Here is a 20,239-nt window from a genome sequence, read left to right as displayed (position 1 = left end):
CAAAGCTGGCTTAGGTTAACTCCTTCTGGCCCTAAGAGTCCATGAGGTTTTGTGAAGGAACCCACTGCAACAAACATCACCTAGAAATTTGTCCAGGTTGTTGGGGAGTCTTTGCCTTGTCATAGCTAAAGGGATGACTGTATTTGCATTTTCACTTGAGTCTAAATTAAAGGTGTCAGAAACTATTAAGTTAAATATTTTAAGATTGAGGCAAAAGCATTACTTTGAGTCATAGCTGGCATGGTATTTTGATTTAAATTTTTATTAACCCTAACAAACTTTGTACATTGATTCAAGCATCCCACATATTCCTTCAGATGTTACCTTACCAGGCCATGCCATGCCATCCAGCTTTTGGCATCTTTATCTTTTCTTGATAATATCTTCATTGATTTCTCATCTTAGGGCAGTTCTCCTTGCCTGATCTTCATATTCCTGACACTGTTCTCGGGGTTTGTTTTTTCATGGCCTCCCTTCTTCCCAGCCTTCCTAGAGCTCTTGCTGACTGACACAGTTTCCCAGACCAGCAGTTTGTAATTCTTAAGAACCATTATCGTGTCAAGGCCTTCTGAACTTCAGGGGTTCTCAGGAGTCCTCTTGCCTGCTCTTGGCCTGCTCGTTAGTGACACACAGATCTGTAGACTTTCAAATACCTGGTGACTTAATCCAATACTTTTGTAGGTTTTCAGGTCAGCTTCAGTTATCCTGGGTAAGTCACACATACTACACGTTTGAACACATAGACTTATGAGTATTTATATCCATGGTGCTTTTAATTGGTTCTTAAAATTTTTTTTAAGATTGTTTTGGTACAGAGGCCTATATAACAAAGGTGTATAATAAACTTTCCATATTTACCGCTTCAGAGGATGGTCTAATTATGTCATTCATTTGGAGGAAAATCATGACTTTCCTCAAAGAAGTCCAGACTGCTTGAAGATTGGGACCATCGACAGAAATTTTTCTTAAAGAGACCCTGAGCACAATAGCCGCTTATTTGTATAATTGTTACTCTCTCTCTTCTCCTCCAGACAGTGAGCTCTGTGATAGGAGGCACCATATTCATCTTGCTCACGTCTGTATCTCCAGTGCCTAGCAGAGAAAGTATTCATTGCCTACATTAAACTGTTTCTAGTTAAAAGAGACTAAACATATTCAAATGCATAGGAGGCAGGGTAGACTGCGAGGATTTCTTCTTTCCTTGGACTCGCTGGTCCATGATCAGAAGGCTTCAGTTTGTCTCTTTGGATTCAAGAGTCCAACCAAATCGGTTCTTGTTTATTGTGAACCTTTTGAGCAGTGTGCTAAGCCTTGAAGAAATAGAAAAGATGTGGGCCGTGCCCTCTCACTGCAATGTGTGGACAGGCTTAAGTCTAAGAGTACAGAAACAGAAGACTTTATCATCCATCTGTCCATCATACAGATGGTGAGGATCTGTTTATGTACCATGCCTTGTACTAGATCCTAATCCTGCCCTCAAGGAGCCCACTGTCACTAGGGGAGACAGACCTGTTATCAGATTTCAGTGCAGCAGTGGAGCTAAGTCAGTGTGCAGGAATGGCACAGACACTAGCAGTAGTCTGAGTCACTGGGTGTTAACAGGTAGGCGTTTCATGCTTAGTCAGTCTTCAAAGAATTGCAGTGCAGTAAAATACACTTACCACCAAACCATAGTGGGTTTAGTTGAGTCTGTCAGTAAATCCGTTAACTGGTTAGGCAGCTGACTAATGAAAGACATAAAGATGTTGCTGCTTTGATTCTAGCTTTGCAGCACTGTAACTCATGCTGATTTCCACGTCTGGGCCAACAGCCCAGCACTCAGGGTGGGAGGTTGGAACCTATGTCCCTGACACTGTCTGAGTCACTCCAGCTGCTCTGGGGCTCAGCTTCAGGTCTCCACCTCCACTTGAGAGCGTGATCTTTGGGTAATGTTTCAGCTGTTTAATTAACTTGTTAATTCAGATCTCTTGTTTATGCACTTTGTTATTTTCCCCTTTCTCCTGAGTCCAGAGTGGTTAAAAGCTGGGATGTTTGAGCATCCTGGCTGTTGCGCTGAGTTTTGGGTAGAAGAGAGTCTCCTGCTGTTTGGTTCACCAGTTTTGCCCTCCTCCTAGTAGCTGTGGAAGCCTTTGCCCTGGCGCGGTGTCATTGAGAAGAAACAGCCAGGGCTTCCAGTTTAATCAAACCCAGTTGCTCATTTTAATGGGAACAAGATTTGCTCACAGGGTCAAATCAGCTCATTACTGGGCCAAGGAGTTATTTGACTCTAGTTGTTTTCATAAGCTCCAGTGGAGAGTTGTTCCTGGGACCTACCCGCAGCCACATCAGCACAGAGGCTGCCCCCAGTCTCGTTCTGGAAGACATTAGGGGTGTATTATTGATTAAAAACAGCTTATGTGCAGTGACCATAGATGCGTCCAGTAAGGTGGGCTGGGCTGGGCTGGGTTAGGATGGAGACGGGGAGTAGACTGTGCTTTCTCCCTTCTCATAATCCCTACACCAACTTTGTTCCTTGGAGGACGTTTGCAGTGTCTGGAGCCATATTTGGTTGTCACAACTGGGGGTGGGCGTGCTACTGGCATCTAGTTGGTAGAGGCCAGGGATGCTGCTAAATGTCCTACAATGCAAGGGCAGCCCCCCCAGCCCGACACAGAAATACCCAGCCCTAAATGTTAGTGGTACCATGATCAAGAAATGCTGCCCAAGACTGCCGTCCCCAGTGGTAGGTGCTTAGCGAGGGCAGTTCACATGATATCAAGATTACTTTAGTTCGTCTATGTGGGAATCTGGGATGCAGTCTCTGTCCTCCCTCTTCAGGAGTCTGGTGCCTACCTGCAGTGCTTGTGATGGAAAAATACTTTTCTCCATTAGAGGCACTTGGAAAGAGTCCAAGAGAACCTGTTCTAATCTGGGAAAGCTGGCAAGGTACCTGTGTCTCAGACTGGTGGAGCTGCATTCAAGAAGCCTTTCCCAAGCTGCTTAATGTCCCCGATCATTGTTCTCGGGAGCTTCATGGGACTCCTGTGTGACTTTATCCAGGCTCGGTGACCTGCAGCTGCCTCCTCTGAGATTCATGAGTTCCTGGCCCAAAGTGATTCTAGTGAGAACTGGGTGGTGGATCTGTGTGCCTTCTTAGTTGGGTGACCTTAGTTGAGTCACTTCACCTGTCTAGGCCTCAATTTCCTCCTCTCTCATGCAGGGTATTAAAACCTACCTCCATTCTACAGACAGCTGCTGTGAGTTTCAAATGAATGAATCTGTGTGAAAGATCCTAACTAACTGTAAAATGCTGTACATACCTGTACAGGGGGTGCCCGTGCTTGGGATGTGTGAGTACATTAAGGAGTTAGCAGTTGCTTTTAGAAAGGCTTCTATTTCAGCAGGGTCTGTGCAGGGCTTGAGACACACCAGCTTCTCCCCTCAGGGCTCATGAACTGGCCAGGTCTGACAGGCAAAGTTTCCTGAGGTCTTTCACTTACATGCAGCCAGCACGTAGCTCTTTTATATTATCAGTATAAGATCATCATGGCCTTACAGGTAATTTTTCCTGTTAAAATCGCTGATCACACTATTCTCCCTTCAATGGATTGTATACATACTACGAAACTGTATTCTTCCTACAAAATGGACTGTATACATCCATTTGCATTCTTATTTGTTTAATGTCTAGACTGTAAACTCCCTGAGAGCAGTGTCTGTTTTGTTCACGGCTGTATCCCCAGCACTTGGCACAGGCCCGGCGCATAGTAGATGATTAGTAACTAATTGCTGAACGAATGAATAGATGGCAAGGCAGAGAGAAGCGTGGCTTTGAAGTCAGACAGGCCGAGGTGTGACTCAGCTCTGCCAGCCTCCTGATTGTGCCAGTTCCTCTCCATCACCACCGTGGTGCAGGCCACTGTCACCTTCTTGCTGGATCCTGCAGTGGCCTCTGCCTGGTGTCCTCAGCTTCCCACATCGCTCCCTCTCCCCCCAGTCTGTTTTCCATGCCTCAGTTGAAAGATCTTTTCAAACCCATGTGTCACATTCCAGTGGCTTCCCATTGCTCTTATGATAAAGACATAGTCCTTAGTGGTCACCAGGCCCTGCGTGGTCTGCCCTGTGCCTGCCTTTCCAGCCCTGTTTCTAGCTGAGCTAGCTCTTGATCTCTGGCTGACCTCTACTCTGGCCTTGGTACCTGGAATGGATCCTGGATTTCCCACCATAGTGCTTTTGCAGCTGATGTTCCCTCTATTTGCCACACTTACCCTGCTCTCCTTCTTCATTTTGACTTAGTTACGTCCTTTTTTTGTTTTCCCCTAGACCTCAACTTAGTCATCACCTCCTCAGGGAGGCCTTCCCTTGACATCCCTGACTCATCACTTTTCCCTTTTATCTCTTAGGGCACTACAGCCTCTCCTTTGCGCTATTTTCTTTTTTAAAAAATTAATTATTTATTTTTGGCTGCCTTGGGTCTTCGTTGCTGCGCACGGGCTTTCTCTAGTCGCAGCGAGCGGGGGCTACTTTTTGTTGCGGTGCGTGGCCTTCTCATTGTGGTGGCTTCTCTTGTTGTGGAGCACGGGCTCTAGGTGCACAGGCTTCAGTAGTTGCGGCTTGCGGGCTCTAGAGAGCAGGCTCAGTAGTTGTGGCGCACGGGCTTAGTTGCTCTGTGGCACATGGGATCTTCCTGGACCAGGGCTCGAACCTGTGTCCCCTGCATTGGCAGGCGGATTCTTTTTTTTTTTTAAACACATTACTTCTTCTTTTTTTTTTTTTTAAATTTATTTTTGGCTGCGTTGGGTCTTAGTTGCCGAGTGGGCTTTCTCTAGTTGCGGTGAGTGGGGGCTACCTTTCATCATGGTGTGCGGGCTTCTCATTGCGGTGCATGGGCTTCTTATTGCAGTGGCTTCTCGTTGCAGAGCACAGGCTCTAGGCGCTCAGGCTCAGTAGTTGCGGCATGCGGGCTCTAGGGCTCACAGGCTTCAGTAGTTGTGGCATGCAGGCTCAATAGTTGTGGCACATGGACCTAGCTGCTCCGCGGCACTTGGGATATTCCCGGACCAGGGATTGAACTCGTGTCCCCCTCACTGGCAGGCGGATTCCTAACCATTGTGCCACCGGGGAAGTCTCAACAGGTGGATTCTTATTATTATTTTTTTGCGGTATGTGGGCCTCTCACTGTTGTGGCCTCTCCCGTTGCGGAGCACAGGCTCCGGATGCGCAGGCTCAATGGCCATGGCTCACGGGCCCAGCCGCTCCGTGGCATGTGGGATCTTCCCAGACCAGGGCACGAACCTGTGTCCCCTGCATCGGCTGGTGGACTCTCAACCACTGTGCCACCAGGGAAGCCCCAGGTGGATTCTTAACCACTGCACCACCAGGGAAGTCCTGCACTATTTTCTACAGGATTCTTTAACTAATTCCCATCCCACTAGACTGTAAGCTCCATCTGGGAAAGAGCCATGTCTGTTTTGCTCAGCATCGTGTCCTCTGTGCTTAGCAAAGTACTTGGCACATCCGAGGTAGGTACTCAGTGCATGCTGGACAAATGAATAAACCTCATTTCTCTGAGCTTATTTCTTCATTAGGAAAACGGGGAAATATTGCTGACCTTGGATGAGGATTAAATGAGATGGTGTATCAAAGCTTCCAGCATCCAGCACAGGACAGGGCTCATGTCAGTTCAGTATATGGTGGCTTCCTCTGCCCTTTGAAACTCTGGAGCGATCAGGAGGTCGGATGTCCCATATCTTCTCTTTCCAGCAGAGGTCTCCGTAGGGCTGGATCTGAATGTCTCTGGATCAGTAACAGGTTGATTCAGGATTCTTCTGGCGAGTGCAGAAAGATCAATGCTTACAAATGCTAAGTGCTGGTTGCTGGTGATTTATTAGAATTTCAAGGGGAATGATTTACACATGATCCAAACCTTAACATGGGGTTGGTCAGAATGTTCAGAGCCCGGTTGCCTTGGGGATGCTGGATGCTTTCCCTGGGCCACGCAGTATCACAAAGCAGCCTTGTGGTCTCACAGAGGCTATGGATTGAAAAAGTGGGCCCCAATACAGAGTTCCTGACATTCTTCACTCTCTTCAGTGTCACCTTAAAAAGTCCTAAAGTCTTATAAGTTTTAGAGAATCAGAAATGGAAAGAGAAACTTCCTTACTTGGCAAATGAGAAAACTGAAGCAAAGAGGCAAGACAGTGCCTTTATGTCAGCATTGAGATCTCCCTGGGCTATGTGGCTGCTTCCCACTAGCTATCAGTTTTACATTTGGTAGTGTATATATGTCCATGCCACTCTCTCACTTCGTCCCAGCTTACCCTTCCCCCTCCCCATGTCCTCAAGTCCATTCTCTACGTCTGCGTCTTTATTCCTGTCCTGCCCCTAGGTTCTTCAGAACCATTTTTTTTTTAGATTCCATGTATATGTGTTAGCATATGGTATGTTTTTTTCTTTCTGACTTACTTCACTCTGTATGACAGACTCTGGGTCCATCCACCTCACTACAAATAACTCAATTTCATTTCTTTTTATTAAGCCATTAATTTTTATACTAGAATCCTTAGAATGTCAGGAATGGATGAGAACTTAGAGCTCGTCTGGCCTGACCCCCTCAGCTTAGAGATGGAGAAACTGAGGACTGAAGAGGGGGAAGCACAGAGCGTGAGGGAAGGAGGGAGGACAAAACTCGGGTCTCATGGCCTCGGTCTAGTGCTCTTTCCGCCTTGTCATTTTCTCTCCAGAGATGAGGAGGAAATGTGGATGGCTTAACTGCTCACACCCAGCGACTTGAACCAGGAATAATAGTTCCTTCCGTACGTGAAATTCTGCTTCAAGAAAACACTAATTCTTACCTGAAATGTGTAGCCAGAGATTCCCTTAATGGAGTTGTGTGTGGAGTAGAAATTACAAGATGGTGCTCCAGGAGCGTGGGTCTGGAGGCCATCCCAGGATTCACAGAGGCAGCCACATTTCCAGTTATGATAATACAATAGCAGTCATAGCTCTTGTGGACCACTTTTATCACTGTAAAGTGCTTTCATCTCCATTTTCTCATCTGAAGGTGGCAAGATGGGTGTTATTATCCTTGCTTTCCAGACAAGTCCCTAATTGGTTAACTGCACTGCCTTGGTTCACATAGTTGGGCAGAGTTAAAACTTGAACCTGGTCTTTTGTCCCCAAGCCTGCTACTCTAAGTCCAAGTAGTATGTATCTCAGAATGCTCTAACCCGTGAACTAAACTTTTACTTTTCAAAGAAACATTTTTTTCCAGCTTTTACCAGTGATTCTCCCAAGCAGTAAGGAAGAAAATTCCTAGTTATCCTTGATCCTTCAGAAGGTATCTGTGGAATGCTTACCTAGATATATATAACACTATGCTACGGACTACAAGGAAACATAAAATCCAGAACTACCTTCAGGAAGTTTATAGTTGGATGAACAAAAGAAATATTTAATCGAAGAATGAAAAAATATGGCAGAGCCAGAGGAGTGGCCTAGACTCTGAAGGCTCTAGGGTTTCAGGGGAAGGGGAAGTCAGTGTGGGAGAGGGTAGTCAGGAAAGGGTGTGAAATCCTTTGGGAAGGTCCCATTTTAATGGGTGGAGAGTTTGGGACTTGGTTCTGTTGCTTTCTTTGTCCTCTGGCAAGACACAGAACTCTGGTCCCCTTCTTCCCATCTGGACAATAAGAGGTTGTGGACATAATGATATCCAAAGGCCATTCCAGCTCTGAAATTTCATCCTATAAAAAAAGTAAAACGGGCCTAAGGAAATTATTATGGGTGCATTGGGAGATTAAGTATAATACCATTCATTGCAGCCTAATTTACAATGACAAAAACAAATACATGGAAACAAATGAAATTGTAGGGGGAACTGGTTAAATAAATTATGGTACAAATTTGGAATATATGGTATGTTGGAATATATAGCCCCTAAATAGAATGTTTTAGGAGGATATTTAATGACAGAGGAATGTGCTCATGATAAGGTAAGTAAAAAGAGTAGGTTACAATAAGGTATTACACTACAACTTCTAATTTTTTTTTTCCAAAAAGAATGTTTGCCTAGAAAGACCAGGAGGAAATATGGCAGAGTATTATCTCTGATTGGTGGGATTATGAGTGAATTTTATTTTCTTTTATATTTTCTATGCTGAATATGTAATTTGCAGTCTGATTATATCCCCCATAAGAGTTAATGAATAAACTTTCTCAGTGCAGGGAACTGGCCTCTTTGCTGGTGTATTCCTGTGTATGTATATGCCCTTGACACATCACTTCCATGGACCTCATCTGGGGGTTTGCATGGAAAAGAGGCAAGAAGCTGAAGGAGGCAGGAAAGCGGGGATCTATTTTTGGCTCAGTCATGAGTCAGCTTTGTGACCTCAGGCAAGTCCCTTCTGAACATCCCTGAGCCTTGGTTTCCTCATCTGGAGAGGGGAATTGGAGGTCACAAAAGGTCCTTTGAGCTCCAAGATACACTCATTCCTAAAGATGGAGAATTTCTCCACTGTTGTGGAACCAGCTCAGAGGCCTCATTGGTTCCTTGAGCCTGGCGTCCTTTCTTTCTGTCTCGCTCCACTGTACCTGCGCTTAGCTGCCTAGCTGTAAGATGCTTTCTCCGGTTCAGAGTTTAGGGTAGGATGGAGTGGAGTTGAGTTATAGGGCCGAGCTGAGAGGGTGTAGTGACAGTGTTACACCACTAGAGGGAAGCATTGTTTGGCTACTTCCCCCTTTCTCACTGTCCTATTTGCTCAGCAGGTGAAGAGTGGCTTTGATTTGCCTCAATTTGGTTTCAAATTCTAGAATTTTAGATTTAAAAGGACTTTGAAGATCATCCAGCAGAACTCAGTTATGCAGATGTGAGATAATAGAGGCCAGAAAAGGCAAGTGACCTACTTGAAGTCACAGTATTTTTCTCAGGGTCTGTACTACAGGGTTTAGAAGAAGGCTGCAGACAGAGCCAAGAGTGTGATCAGTTGAATCCATAGAGCATGGACAGTTCCCATGGTTGTGCAGGAATCTGAGGGATCTGCCTGTATACACGTTTACCCAGTTCCTCTGGCCAGGTGCCAAGAGGCCTGGAGATAGAGAAGAAAAGATAGAACTCGACCCTGAGGAGCAGTGTCTGGTGGGGGAAGCCCATGCAAACCCATTGACGCTATGTGTGTGTTTTCCTCACCCTATGTCGCCCTCTGGCGGTCTGCCTAGCTTAGGATCCAGGCTGTGGTGGTGCTTGGAGACTGGTTTACAGAAGACCTGCAGGCGTCCTCGTGAATGATGCCCTCCAAGGTCAGGAGGTACCCTGGCCACCTCCAGTTTGTTATTTCCAGTGAATTTCTGCAGGCACTGCTCACATATTCACATGTCCTATCTTACCATTTCTTGAGGTTTGCAAGGAATCCTGACAGTTTGTTTCCCACCTTCCAAAGGTTTTATTTACTTGACCCTGGGCTGACTCTACTTTTGGTTTCCAGGGTGCCCACCAGCCCTAAGCATTGTGGTAAAGCAGAATTGGGTGCTGGTCTGGGAGCCAGGCAGCTGTGCGACCTTGGGCAGGGAGGTCAGGCTCTCAGCTGCAGCTGTGTCATCTATGCTAGAGAGATGAAGTTCTGGGGTTATTTTTGGTTTTCGTGTTTGGCAACAAATACCCATTGATCTGTGGTCCAGAGGAGTGCAGTGTGTGTCCAGCTGCAGCAGAAGCAAGATTCACCCTTTGAAGTAGGTGCGCTCGAATAAGGGGCTTGCAGAGAGCCTGGCCAAAGCCGAGTGCAGCTGGGCCTGGAGAGCCACCAGATGGCAGCAGTGGGCAGGCCTTACGGATGAGGCCGGTATGGCCAGCATCCAGAGTCAGAATTAGCAAGGTCAGAGCTGAAAGGACCCCAGAGGTCACTACCAGGCCCAGAGAAGGAAGGAGGTTACCTAAGGTCTCCCTGTGAGTTAATCTCCTCGCTTGTTAGAAGAACTGAGATGGGTTTGGCCTCTAGCTGGCTGCCCCACAGGAAGAGTCAGGAGACAAGAGCCTGGGCCCTGGGCCAGTGAGCTGGAGGTGGGAAGGGAAGGGTACAGCAGTTAACTGTCTGCCTTGATTGTGGTTTCTTTGAGCATCTGGTCCTAATGATCTCCACCCTCCCACCTGCAGTAAGGACGGTGTCCTTTGTCTTTTCTGCTCCCCTCCCGTCTGCCCAGTTTTCCTCTGGTTCAGGGCCCTCCTCTTCATCAAGGGTCATCTCGGAGTCCCCACACCCAACAGATGGGCCTCGCCAGAGGTACATTGCAGTAAGTTAGCACAGTTGGTTGAACAAAAAAAAATTTTTTTTTAATTTCCAAGGGGGTCACAGTAGGGCACGGAACGAATCTTTGCCAAGCACTTACCATGTACCGGGTGCTCTGCCAGGTGCTGCCACTTACGTACTCTCATAACTCTCTGAGGTAGGGTTCATTTCCCCTGCAGTCCAGGTGAGGAAATGGAGGCTCAGAGAAGCTGAGTGGCTTGTCTGAAGTAACACAGCTAGTTAACCAAGCAGATACTCGAACCATGCTCTGTTTGATGTCAAAGGTCAGACTCATTTTACTTCCTCATGCCACCTCCCCTCAAAGCAACTGCACTGGAAATGTAGCAAGCGACTCCCAGGCTGGAGGGCAGGGAGGAACACATATGTTTCTCTCTGCTGTGGAGAAAGCTTGTGGTGGGCTGCTGCGGGGAGGAGGCCTGTGAAGCAGTAAAGGGCAGGTATTTGTGGAGCAGGTTCGGGGGTGGTGTCTGGCGGTAGAAGGCCCTCTGAGAAGAGGTCAAGTACCTTTCCTCTCTGCATCTGGAGATGAACTCCCAGCAGTTCCCTCTGCCAGGAGTGCTGGTCTCCCTGAGCCCCACCCATGTAGCGACTGCCACATTCCCATCACTCTGCCCACTGTCACCTCCCATAGAGGCCCTCGCTGTGCACCCCACTGAAAGTGACTACCTCCACCTGTCTCAGACCCACTCGACTCCACGCCCAGCTTTATTTTCCACCAGAGCAGTTTTCACTGCCTGAAACTACAGCATCATTGTTTGTTTACTCTTTTGTCGTCGTTCTCCCCTCACCAGGTGCGAGCCCCATGGGGTTAGGGACTTGGTCTGTTTCATTCCCCCTGGATCTCCCCTGGCGTAGAAGAAGGGCTCCATGAGGGTTAGCTGCGTGGAGTGGCTGCAGTTTTCGGATGTGGGAGCGATGCCATTTTCAGTGGCTGTGCTCAGGAGACTGGCCTGTGGCCCTGCCCTCTTCCCACCTTCTTGGAGAGGCCCAGGGCAGAGAGAGCTTCAGCTCCCTGAGGCTGACAGTGACGCCTGGTGCCCTAGGGTTGTGGGGTCTCGGCTGACCCATCTGTCCCTGGGGCAGGGGGTTGGCGCACCGGCCATGCTGCGAGTTCACAGGGTGGTTCTGGTAAGGGCTCGGAGGTCCCTGGCAAGAGGGCTGAGTTTCCATTCAACGAACCCTCCTCCTCTTTCCTGGTGGAGATTGATTTGTTCCAGGAGCTCTCTAAAAGTGAGCATTAAGTGACCGGCCTGTAATTGTGCCATCATTTTTAGGTTCTTGACAGATGGCACTGTGCTTGCCCTTTCTCAGGGGACCTTGCCTATCTCACGGGAACTCTCAATAATCATAGTGACAGCCAGTGCCTTAAAGTGCTCTCGGACGTGTGCCAAGATGAAAGCGGCCCATTTTGAGGAATCTTGGATCAGCTTTTTCCTAATCTAAGAGTGACTTTTTACCTTAGGAGGAAGCCTGAGGTAGCCAAAAGAGCCCTGAAGAGCCAGGTTCAAGTTCTAATTTGGCTGCTTGTTGGCTGTGTGATCTTAGGCAAGTCAATAACCTCTCTGGGCCTGAATTTCCTCATCTGTTAAACGAGAATCATAATCCCTAATTTGGCTGCCTCAGTGGGGGTATATATCATGTCATTCACTCATTCACACATTCCTTCTTTCATGCCTTCACTCTATTATTCAACAAATATTTATTGAATAGCTGAGGTGAGGGCAGGGCATTCCAGGCAGAAGGAATCCTGGAAACAAAGGTATAGAAGTGGGAAGTGCACCCTGGCGTGGTTTGCTTAACATGGTGCCAGAGAGGATCAGAAGGGACTGGAATCCCTCAAGAATAACAGGCATGGGTCCTTATTCAGGCTTTATTCTGTGAGCAGTGCAAGGAGCAGCTGAAGGTTTCGGGGTGGAGGCGATATATTTGAACAAGGGAGGGGGGGCCCTGCCTCGGGGCAGCTCTTACAGGCTGCTTTCTACTCAGGTCTCTCTGTGGCTGATTTTGAGGTACTCTGGATTCCCAGGAGGACCCTCTCCCCCATGACCTGGGCAACCACTAGAAAGGCCAAGACTGGTAGGGACTGGAGTTACCTGGCTCACTGGTCCACCCTCTGGGGAGCTGTCTCAGGCCACAGGGAAGGTTGTTTCCTTCCGTCTTGAAGCGTTTCATAAGGGCCTGAAGATGAGCAGCTTCGGGGTTTCTCCCACACCTCCCCGAGGAGATGGAGGGTGTGGGGAAGGGTTATTCATGTTTACCAAGGACGCACTTGTGTGCCAGGCGTTCTGCCAGGGATTTGCAAAATCATCTATTTAATCCTTACACAAAGTTTGCCGAGCAAGGCTCCTTCCCGATTTTACGTGTGAGGAAACTGAAGAGAGCTTAAGAGACATGGACTCAGCCCACCTAGTTACTTGGCCTTACCTTGCTCAGAGTGAAATGGGGTCAGCAGTGTCACCTTGTCTACCGGAGGACATTGTGAGGATCAAGTAAGATCCTGGATGTGAAAGCACTTTGTGTATGCAAAGTACTATGTGCACAAATGGGATCACTGACAGTACTGTACTGCTTCCCAGAGAACTCTCTGTGATTCGCTTGGGCCTTTCCTGCCTGGGTGATAGAAGGTACTAACCTCTGGTTTCTCCTCTGTGTATCTCCCTCCAGCCAGCCCCTGGGTCAGGGGCTCCGCTCAGCACTTTTCTCCTTTAGCCTGCAAGTATGAAGGCACTGCTCTTCTTCAGAAAATTAACTCTACCGTACAAAATTAATATCAAAGTATGCTTACTTTGTTTGCCATTTTGGTGAAAACAATAAGAAGTCATGGACTTTTAATGCTGGAAGGGACCGTCTCATCCTTATTTGAAATTTGAGGAACCAGAAGCCCAGGGAGACGGTCCCATAGCTAATGGACGCAGGGCCAGGATTAGAACCCAGGGGTCTCTAGCCCAGGGCTCCTCCACTGCCCTGCAGCGCATCTCCTAAGAGAGACTGTAATTGCTTCGTCTCCTTTATGGAGGAAGGAAGAATCCAGTTTAATAAATTTCATTACACCAGCCCCTTTATGTAACAGGGCTGTTTCCGGGTCCTGGCAGATGGTCCATAGTAACAGTGCTTTGCTGATTTGGTTGGAGCTGATCCTATGAAATGAAAAATCCTGTGTAGCAGATGCCTTTCCCAGTCCTTGGCCATGGAAAAGTCAGCCTCTCCAGGGAAGGCACTATAGCTTTGGTGCTCACCATCTCTAGTGGGACTCAACGTGAACGCCTTGGAGGTCATCTTAAACCCAGTCAGGTTTTTACAGAAGGTCGCATTGGTGGAATTTCTTGGTGGGTGGGGTGCTGGTAAAGTGTGCTTTTTCTGGGGCCTGAGGGACAGATGGGATCTGGGAGCAGAGTGGGAGAGAGATCAGATGTGGAAGGGAAGGAAATACAGGCTGTCTCACTGTGGATCTGGCCTGATGGCCCTTCACACCACGAGGCCTTGGACCTCCAGATGAGCAATTTGAATGTAACCTGCAGGGCCCCTTTCACTGAAATTACTGGGACTCCAGGTCTGATTATCTTCCCTTTCCTGATGGGTGCTTGATCATAACAGGTTCTCCTTATGGCCTCTTCTGGTGGTGCTCCTTACTGCCACTGCTTGAGGCAAGTGGCAAGTCCCCAGACCACTGGCAGTGGGTGGGCGTCACTTCCACAGGCTCCTCCTGACCTTGTCCTGCTGCTCTGTTCTCGCTCTCGCAGGGTCCTTACAGGTGGGGGTGGGAGAGTTCCCCCCATCTGTGAGTGCAGCTCTCTTAAGGTCCCAATAGGTCTTTAATACTCAACTCTCCTGAAGAACTTGGGACAGTTCCCAGGGGTGGGGTTAGAGGAAATTTGAGAGACACCATCCAGAGTCATGTCCCAAGACGTTCTCACTGGTTGACCACAAACTGGCATCCGGGACAGGCTCCCTCCCCTCCTTGCTCCTACCCCTGGGTGAATTATTTGCCCACCCAAGGATCGGGGGCAACCTTTGTCTCCCTGCTTGAAGATCTTAATCTGGGCCTCCCGTTAACTAACAGCCAGTTTCTCTTTGAAAGCCAAGGATGCAAAGAGTATTGGGGGATCTCTTGGGGTTTTGGAGGTGGGACCCTGGTTTCCTAACATGACAGCTTGGATACCATGGTGAGCTTTGCAGAATGCACTGGCCCTGCTCCTGGTCCTGCTGGACCTCAGGATGGTCTGCAGGGGTCGCTGTGTGCCCACAGCCAGGTGCTGGGACTTTACCCGAGGGACTCAGGCAGCGCGTCTCTGCAGGCCCAGGCGTGCTTAGGAACTGCGGCTTTCCCTTGGCTGTGCCCAATCACCCAAGTCTCATTCCCAGCTCCAGCCTCCAGCTCGGGCACTGTGAGTCATAGTCATCAGTGGAAAACGCAGCTTCACCAACAGCTGGGCTCAGTGCTTGGCCTTTTTTCTTCTTTTTTTGTAACTTCACAGAGATGGAAACTGCTGATGATCTTTTGCAAGAGACAGCAATTGAAGGCAAAGTCCAGGGCTAGGTGGGGAGAGGAGAACCCTGAGGCGATGGGGGTAGAGATGTGTGTCTTTCCATTACCCTGCTCTTGGGCCTTCCAAGAAGTCATGCTAGAGAAGCAGGCAGTGAGGAGCCGTGTGGACCTTGCCTGTCTCTGCTCTTTTATGCCAAGGAGCCCAGGAGGCCTTTGGTAATTAGCTAATGCAGGTGGCAGTTGAAGCTTTGAGAGGTTGACGTATTTTTCTAAGAAGCTGTGAGTAGAATGTGCTAGAAGTCAGGGTGACCTGGGTTCTAGTCTTGCTTTGCTTCTAACCCACTGCTACCTTACCTTGTGTAAGTCAGTTACTTTCCTTACTGGGCTGCACTTTTCCCAGCTGAAGCAGAAGCAGACGGTAGGGTTAGAGTACTCTGAGGTCCCTTCCTGCTCTGGTGGTCTGTGAGTCTGAACTGAATGTCAAGAATTTTGAGGCTTGTTCCCATAATCATCTTGAACATCTGAGACCTGTAGCTGTTTCTCCTTGTGCAGTGAGCAGTGCTCATGGAGAATGACACAAGTACAGGTTCCTACTCTTCAAGGACTTCACATCTGCCTTCTTCCTCTCCTCCCCCCACGAAGCAGTGGACAGAGGTTCCTGGGAAGCAGGAAACTGGGATTCGGGTTCTGGCTTTGCCAAAATACGTTGTGTGTCCTCGGGCAAACCCCTCGCCTCCTTCAGCCTCGTTTTCATTTTCTCCAAAATCAAGGATTAGACTTGCTTCTTGGCTTCAACTCCCCCCATTCCCTCCCGCCGTCCTCCCCACCCCCACCTGCAGCCTCCTGCTAGCTCTTCTGCAGGGTGTGATTCTTAGCTGCAGAAGCCCTGGGGTATGGTTTCCTTTCTTGCCGGGAGGGAGAGAAGCAAGATTATTTTTTTAATTACGCAGCTAAGATTAGGCAGCAATCTACATTTTAAAGTGTTATTAATAAGAGTCTAAAAGTGTGCGAAGAAGCTTGGGAGTTGGAATGTGAAATGAGTTGGGAAACATCTGCAGAGGCACCGGCCTCAATCAGGGATGTTTTTTCTCTGGGTGCCAAGTGACTGCTAGGTGTGACTGGCAGCCTGATGTGCCGCTGGGCTCCTGGAGGAGCAGGAAGCCCAAGCACTGGGCCAGAGCAGGGGCCAGAGCCCCTCAGGTCAGGGGCTCACGGTCCAGCCTCTCATGATGGTTCTTTGCAAACTGGCTTTAGAGAAAGAGTGACAGTCATGATATTTCCAGCACCTCTATTTAGAGTTTATAAAGTGCTTTCATGTTTATTGTCTCCCTTTTCATCATAGTCCTGAGAGGTAGTTAGAACAAGTCTCACTGTCCCTTCAGGAGTCGGGTGAGGGCTCTTCAATTTAAGTTTCTTCCTTTAAGAAACGTGGTGTGCTATAGACAAAAAGCCCTGGACAGGAAGTGGGGAGCTGGGCACCTGTCCTGGGCCTCCACCTCCCTCCCCAGCTCTTCCTGTCTCCTTTTCCTACTTTGTCTTTATAGCACTTAAAGTCATTTGCCAGGGGATATGTTTTATGTGATTTTTGTCCATTGTCTGTCTTCCCCCTGCTAGAACGTAAGCTTCGCCAAGGAAGGGAGTTTTGTCTGTTTCATTCACTGTTGTGGCCCCTGGCACCTGGGACAGCACCTGGCCTATAGAAAGTACTCAGTAACTATTTGTTGAATATTGAGAGTGCCTGGCTCTGTTTCGGACTCGTCTGTGTGAAGAGTCATCTGTTTTCCTTAGTTTTGTATTCTCTTTGGGTAGTTGGAGGGGATGGTCTCTGACATCCTTGGTGGCACATAAAAGCTTGTGGTAAGAGCAATGCCTGTGACTCTTTTTCCTTCCAGCAAACACTGAGCACCTGCTCTGGGTCAGGCCCTATGCTAGGTGCTGTGAGGAATACAGACAACATAAGGAAGGATCACTGTTCTCTACCCCTCAGTGGATATGATGGTTAATTTTATGTGTCACCTTGACTGGGCCACGGGTGCCCAGATACTTAGTAAATGTTGTTCTGCGTGTTTCTGTGAGGGTGTTTTTGGAGATTAACATTTACACCAGTAGACTGAGTAAAGCAGATTGCCCTCCCTAATGTGGGTGCGCCCCATTCAATCAGTTGAAGACCTGAATAGAACAAAAGCTGACCCTTTTCTGAGTAAGAGAGGATTCTCCTGCCTGATAGCATTTGAACTTGGACATCGGCTCTGCAGGTTTTGGACTTGCCAGCCTCCATAATCATGTGAGCCAATTCCTTATAATAAACCTTGCTCTATAGAACCTACTGGTTCTGTTTCTCTGGAGAACCTTAACTAAGACAGTGGGCAACGTAAGACATGTCATCAAATGAGCTTATATTTGGTGGCATAGAATAGTAGTTAGAACAGGGGTACAAGCACCATGCCAGTGGCTCCTAAGGAACGGATGGCCTATTCTGACTAGGGGATAATAGAATACTTTAGGGAGGCAGTGGCTTTTGAGCCAGGCCCTGAGGATGAGAAGGAATTCTGTGGGTGGAACAAGCAGGCCGACCAGCAGTGCAGGCTGGGGCACAGCACAACCCTGAGGCCTGGGAGGGAGGAAGTGGAGCAGGCCCTTGGCAAAGGGGCAGTCACCCAGCGCTAAGAGAACCGAGGTGCTTGGAGGGAGGGGCTTGTGGAGGGCGAGGGAGCCAAATACACAAACAATCTAGGACCAGGGCTTCCTGCGATGCCCTCCCCAGGTTTGGAGAAGAAACCAGTCCTCCCTGCTTTTGTCTGGGAAGCCCCCATCCTGCGTGATACAGACAGTCCTACAGCTGGTCCAGGGGCTCCTCAGGTGCAGCCTGTCTGGACTTCTCTCGCCAGTGCCCCTGATTTGACAGCTAATAGAGTGAGTGGTGAAAATGGAGCAGCCGTGTGGAGTGCCTGGCACGTCTTAGGACTCTGATCTTTGTCGTATAGGCCGAGGGTGATGCTCCCTTAGTGATCTGGCCGGGCTGTCTTTGTGCCCCTAGCCCACACAGGTGTCCCTGTGACTCTGAACAACCTCCAGAAGTCCTTGGGACTGTCCACTTTTAAAGAGGCAGTGTGGGCCAATGAAAAGTGGAGCTGGGGTCACACGGACTGGTGGGTCCCCTGCAGGGCAGTGACTGGGGGCACCGACTGGGGACAGCTGGAGGCTCTGAGCTTGAGACTTCACCTCCCTCTATGCTTCAGTTTCCTCCCCTGTAATTTGAGGATTATAATAATGCCTTCTCACGGGGTGTTTTTGTGGACTAAATGGGACAATCCATGTAAAGAGTTTGGCATGAAGTAAGTGCTCTCAAAACATTAGTTATTGTTATTATCATCACCATTATTGCAGCTTTGCCACTTCCAAGCTGTGTGATCTTGAGCAAGTCATTAAACCTCTGTGACCTGTTTCTTTTTCTGTAAAATGGGATTCACACCAATCATTCAGTGTTGATTAAATTATATAACTTCATGGCAGTGCCTAAAATAGAGTTTTACACAGAGTCAGCTCTCAATAAATAATTCTCCCCAGGCCCTTATGTTTTTATTCAATCTCTTTGCAGGCTGCTTCTTCTCTTCTTTTTAGTTGGACATCTCATGTTTGGAAATTTTATTCCTGTATTAACTTAAAAAAATTCCAGACCTTTTGTTATGTGATATTATTCATGATACAACTTTGGAGACTTGGGAAATTTTACAAAAACAAACAAACAAACAAGATATACAGCCAAGTTCCCAAATTTTAAAATTGGTAACCATAACATTGTAAATCAACTGTACTTCAATTAAAAAAAAAAAGCATATATATGTAAAACTGAGTCACTTTGCTGTACAGCAGAGATTGGCACAGCATTGTAAATCAACTAGACTTCAATAGAAATTGTTAATCATATTAGTGGTCTTTGATATTAGAGTGGATGTTTTATTCAAGGACACTGGTCAAACTAAATATTCAAAAGGTGCCAAGAAAATTAAATTGTACACCACTCATTTTGACCCTGAGGATTTTTAGACATCATTATTAAAGTTTAGACCAAGAAGATATCTCAGAGGTCATCGATCCCAGTCCTCTTGTTGTATGGATGGGAAAAATAGGGCCCCTGGAGGGAAGGGATGTGTTCAAGATCACGTAGCCTTGGAGAGAAGCCAGGATTAGGATCCAGGTCTTCTGAGTCTCTGGTTAAAGCTTCTTATCTTCTCCAGCTCACCTTGCTCCATCTCTTTTCTGTTGCTCTCTTCCACCCTCTTCCTTTTTACCCCCTGGTTTAAATTTATTTGTGTTGTGTGGTGCGATGTGCCATATACTATGCTTGTATCTTACAAAAATCCCCAAATCCAATGGTGAAGCCTTCAGTGCTCTTCCTCTTCTTTATCAGTAAGATAAAGATGATGACTCACCTAAGACTTACCTAACATGTCGGTAGTTGGCAGCTGGCAGAGAAGATTTGACAAATTGGTAGAAATTGGGGGTGGAACAATGGAAATCCTTGGTAAGGCTGTGGTGTTCAGTTTGGGAGTATAGTAGTAATAGTGGCTAACATTTACTATTATGTGTCATGCACTATATGAAAAAGTATCCTTGCAGCAGCCCTACAAGGAAGGTGTTATTTTTCCATTTTTCAGACGTTGAGTAATTTGCTTAAGATTATGGAGCCAGCAAATGATAAAGTTTAGTAGTTGGGAGCAAGAAGTAGGTAGGAGGAGATGGCTACATTGTTCATTTGTTCATTCCAGCAACAAATACTTTATTGAGCATCTACTCTGTGTTGGGCATTTTTCTAGGATACAGGGATGGGCAGAAACAGTCCCTGCTATCACAGAGCTGAGTCTCTAGAGGACGAGACAGACTTTAATCAACAGTCCTCCTAATGAGCATACAGTTATAAACTGAGACAAGTTCTCCCAAGATGAGGAACATGCTTCTCTGAGATTGTCGCACAGAAGAGTCTGATCTGGGTTGAGGACTGAGCAGAGTTGAAGAGTGAATGAATACAAGTTGACTAGGTGAATGGGCTCAGGGGTAGAGGAGACAGCGGGGGCAGAGGGAAGGGATGTTGGAAGCCTCGAGGAAGAACAGGATAGCACGTCTGCGTGGGGGAAGCAGCCTGGTGTGCCTGTGTCCGGCCCCTGTCCTCTGAGCTCTCCCCTCTCCTCCTCCTTGCACGGGAAGACTAAGCTTGGTGACTCTCGGGCCGTTAGTTCGGTGTTCGAAGTTCTTGGTTTTTATCATCAAGTGCCTTTTTATAAAGTCTCTGTCCACATGGCAGAACAAAGGATGGGTTATAGAAATGAGGTTCTTACACTCCGAGGACTTAGAATTACTAACCCAGAGAGTAACAAGTGTTTGTAAACGGATAAATTATATAATAAATATAACTCATAGGTGCAGAGAGGCCTCCTCGTGTGTGTGTGTGTGTGTGTGTGTGTGTGTGTGTGTGTGT

General features: G+C 47.6%; 1 protein-coding gene across 3 annotated transcripts in view; it reads left to right on the top strand.

Moving 5' to 3' along the window:
* The window catches only part of SERGEF (secretion regulating guanine nucleotide exchange factor), a 219,028-nt gene that overhangs the window by 22,513 nt on the left and 176,276 nt on the right, over nucleotides 1-20,239 (top strand). The window lies entirely within an intron of this gene.

Source organism: Monodon monoceros, unplaced genomic scaffold (genome assembly GCF_005190385.1).
Source record: "Monodon monoceros isolate NGI ecotype Baffin Bay Population unplaced genomic scaffold, NGI_Narwhal_1 Super_Scaffold_7, whole genome shotgun sequence".
Classification (NCBI taxonomy): Eukaryota; Metazoa; Chordata; class Mammalia; order Artiodactyla; family Monodontidae; genus Monodon; species Monodon monoceros.
This window is presented reverse-complemented; position numbering and strand designations above follow the sequence as displayed.